The following is a 4,711-nucleotide window of genomic DNA, read 5'->3' as shown; positions in this document are numbered from 1 at the left end:
CCGGGGTCGGGTCGGGGAGGAGGACTGCTCCTCCTCCTGGTCCTCCTCCTGCTCCAGAGCAGCACCCACAGGCGGCCTGGTCCTCACCACCACCCACACATCCGCGACACTCTGGTGACACCCAGCGGACAAATGCTGCAAATGCAAAAAAAATCTCCTGACGCCTGCATCGCGCTGCTTGGTGGATTCACACTGAAAGCTGCATGCACTGTCGACGACCATAGACATTTTTTTTTATTTTATTTTTTTATTTATTTGCACAATGACAACAGTAATTTTTTTATCATACAAGGACAAATCATTTGTGCAGGAGAGGAAAAGAAGCCTGAAGGGCTTATAAAAAATCCTCCCCCTCAATACAAAATCACCAAAACAAATCAATCAATAGAAAAGGAATAGAAAGGAAAAGAAAAGGTAAAAGAAACAAAGAAAAATACAATAAACACCCAAACAAAAATATCCATGAAATGGCAATTTCATTTTAGTACGAATAGCCTGTTAATTTTGTCTATATAAAAGATACCCCATTAAGCTGGTCCTAAACATTTTTAAGGATGACGCTAACTTAAGAGATCTATCTAAACAGTTCCAGAGTTGAGGGCCATGGAATTTGATAAAGGATTGGTGACTGGAGGTACGACAAAGAGGTAAATGAAAGTTCTTCCCACCTCTAACTGAATAAGAATGAATATCTGATGATAACAGAAAAAAATTATGAAAAGTGCCTGGAATGTCTTGTTTGAAATGAGTGAACTTAAACATAAACAGGCATGTTTGAAACTTGTTAATAGAAAAAATTGATAATAATTTAAATTTGCTAAATAAGGGTGCAGAAGGTGCTTGATGAGAAGAAAATGAAATCATTCTCAAAAATCTTTTCTGAATTAGAAGTAATTGGTTGAGGTACGAGGAAAAAGAAGCGCCCCAAACAATGTTGCAATACGTCAAGTATGGATAAATTAGACTATAATATAATATCATGAGACAGGACTGATTAACTAAGAAAGAAACTCTTCTAATAATACCATAGGATTTCATAATTTTTTTGCAAACATAGTCAATATGTTTTCCCCAGGACAATCTTTCATCCACTAGTACACCAAGAAATTTTACACATGAAACTTGTTGGATTTCAATATTATTAATTTGGAGCGTTAAATCCTGCTCAGGAAAAAATTTGAGACATTTAGGCCCAATCCCAATACTCTCCCTACTTTTTTTCACTAGCCCTCCCTCACTACCACTACCCCTAAAAAAGAAGGGACAGATTTTAGGGCACTTGAAATCTTCCCAGGGGCCTGTCCCTATACTCCCACTACGCCTACTTTCAGCACCACCCCTAAAATCAGGAAGCTGAGAGCCAAAAGCTGTTTTAATTTCAGCTGTAGCGCTGTTAATATCCCACTTTATTAAGTTTTAATATTTTTTCAGGCGTAAAAGTAACCGTTAAGATCCCCAACCTGGGCTCAGTTTATCCAAATAACGCCTGTTAAGAAATTTGACCCGATGTTTTCGGAGATGATAAGAGCCGCCGGTCCGGGGCGCAGCAGCAGCAGCAGCAGCAGCAGCAGCAGCAGCAGCAGCAGCTCACGTACAGACGTGATCGCCAGGTCAACCTGCCGTCGTCCCGGGGGAGAAACCTGCAGCTCTGTGGAGAATTACCGCTGGCTGAAATAAATCATTTAGGAAGATAAATGTTGGTTTAATAGATGAAATCTAACAGTTGTAGCTACGCCTGTTAAGAAATTTGCTCCGAAAATTTCGGGATTTCTGCCTGCCTGCCGGCTTGGGAGCTGATTTATGGTTCTGCGTTAAATCGACGCAGATCTGAACAGCCAATCACAGAGTGAGCTGTTTGACCGACGGCCGACGCCGATTCGACATATCGAATCGGCCGCTGGGCGGCCGACCTGTGGCGACGTGCGGGACACACCGGGGAAACTAGGCCGACAGACGCGCACCGATGCTCATCGACGGCCCGGCGGCCGACAGTCGGCTTGGTGTGTCAGGGCCTATAGACATATATACGTAGACACCTCATGACATGCTGGAACGTAATCCAGCGTCGCCGCCATATTGGATGGGTCTCCTCACTCCAGGCTAAATTAACTACACTGGAGTTACAGAGTGCCAGTACACGCAAGAAGCTGCAAACCAGTTATTTTTCAAGGGTTTTAACTCCCCAGCCTCAGCTCAAACCTAACAGGGTAGTATAAGACCCTGGAATGACCTGGATTTATTTTTATAGATATATTTATTGAGGGCAATAAGAGAAAAAAATAAAAAGATTTACAATAACAATAGAAATATCAATATTTTCCCCTTTTTTAACTTTTCAAAACAATAATTAAATAAAAATAAATAAATAATATTAATAAGAAAGAAAAAAAATATATATAAATAAATAAATACAACACACCCCTCTCCCCTTCAAATAAATTCAAATTAACAATCAAACTTGTTTCTTTATTAAAATATAAAATCAATTAATTCATACATTTATCAATATGCCATACCATATGTCTTTGTTAAAGAGCATAATACAAAGTCTTTCAGCATAAAAGTATGTATTTTTAATGTGTGACACAGCGTCCTGTATCATAACTAAATCTCTGCCGTTTGTAACAAACCAAACCGTGTGAAAATCGGTAAAAAATTCGGGGAGTTATGGATTATTGTAGTCGGGGATAAAACCTTCCTCAGTAGAAATAAATGTACTGGGGCCGCATTGGAGACCCATCCAAGATGGCGGCCGTATATATGTCTATGGTATGCACTGTCGACGCCTGCAGTGGGCGGGGCCTGTAGTGGGCGAATATATGGAATATTATGTGGCCAGGTGAGGGGTGACGAGTGATGGGGGGGCGTGTCTCTGGCCCAGGTGTGCAATTATGTGGTGTTGAGCCAGCTGGGACAAACATTTTCCATAAAGGCGGCGGTGGACAGGTTGCTCTTGACAAAAGAGAGTGGAGAGTTGTATTTTAAGTCAAAAGTGCCTCGGAGCGTTCGGCTGTGGCAGGGGAATGGGAGGACGCAGTGAGTAGCGGCTCCACGCCGCAAAGAGTGCCTGTATACATTGCGCAATACCGCATGACAGACGGCATTTACAATCTGCATAGAGATGTAAGTTCTCTCTCTCTTGTGTATGGTGGTTGATGATGCACTACTTTTACGTTTATTCATATTGTATTATGAGTTAGGGGTCATTTGAATGTGGTTGTTTGTAGTGAGCTGATGCACCGCGCTGTGCCATACATCGCGCCGTGGGGAGACTGGATTCGTCGACTCCATGTGTAGCAGCACTTTGGTGAGTTGTCTTTGTGGTGTGTGTTGGGCGGGATGCGGTGCTCATCGACTCACGCTGTTGATTAATGGTGTTTGTTTCAATGTCTTAAACAGGGTTGTCTTGAGTGGTCACTGCTTTAGACCAGGTTTTGTTAGAGCCATAACACCACAGTGGCATTTGGGATAGCTGCTGTTAATGTGTGCCAACCTGTCTCTTTTATCGTTCATTACCTTATATATCTTGGGATAATGTGCTTTTTGTACATGTGGATTTCTAAATAAAGATTGTATTTTTATATTCAGTCGTTGTCCGTCTGGAGTTGTCTCTATAGCCCTGGGTTACAATTATAATATTATACTTATGACATACGTATCACTTAGCAACCAAACACCGCTGCATTGCATTGTGGGAAGTTTCTGCTTAGCTAGTGTCCATTAATCCACACTAATACATTTCTCCGGAATGAGTATGGATAGTGCATACTATTGAGTACGTACTAATGTTTCGAACGCACTAAAAAATCTCACATACTGTTTTTGCATACTCATTAGGGTGGAAGTATGCAATTTCAGACGCAGCAAAAGTGTATATATCTATATATAGCTGCACATCTTCAGTTTCCTATTTCACCATGGATCACACTTTGGGAACCTTTTATATTTTAGCGTTATCTTCCGCGCTCTTTAACAAGTTTGGTCCGTGGATCAACGGCAACCATCAGAGTCGTTGGTCCCGGGGAAGCTGCAGTTTGTCTGTGGTGAACACTGACACACCGGGTCGGAGCAGATTTGGTCATATTGTTCAAACTATGTTTTGTGATTAATAAGCACGGTTTTTAATAATTTTGCATTGGATCGATGTAGCAAATAAAATCGTTCGGACCATCCAGCCCCTCAGTTACGTGTTTCACATGAGCAGTTCAGGTAAAAACGGCAGTCAAATCAGCAAAAATGTCAGTTTTCTGGATGAAATATATTAATTCCTGATCAAATAAGTGTGTTAGTGCACTGCTCTGCTCATGTATGCATGGGAATAAGGGGTGTACGTTTGTGTGTACACGAAAGTTCAATCTGCGTTGAGGCTTCCTGATTCGGGAATCCCGGTCTGTGATTGGGTGCTGCTCATTTGCATAAAGTTCAGATTTTTCAACTTCAAATTGACGCGCTGCTCTGGCTGCCTCTCGACGCGCGCTTTCATAGAAAATGAATGGCAGTCGGCTGCCTATGATGCTGATGATGCCCGTGACGCTTTCAGTGTGACTGCAGGGTCACAAGTGGCTAGTGTCGTTGCGCAGTTGTTTGCCCCCTTCCTGATTTTTCTTTTTTTTTTTTTGCATGTTTGTCGCACTTAAATGTTTCAAATCAAACAAATTTAAATATTAGACAAAGATAACACAAGAATGGCTTAAGAAAAACAAAATGAAGA

The sequence above is a fragment of the Cololabis saira genome, chromosome 3 (genome assembly GCF_033807715.1).
Source record: "Cololabis saira isolate AMF1-May2022 chromosome 3, fColSai1.1, whole genome shotgun sequence".
Taxonomy (NCBI): domain Eukaryota; kingdom Metazoa; phylum Chordata; class Actinopteri; order Beloniformes; family Belonidae; genus Cololabis; species Cololabis saira.
This window is presented reverse-complemented; position numbering follows the sequence as displayed.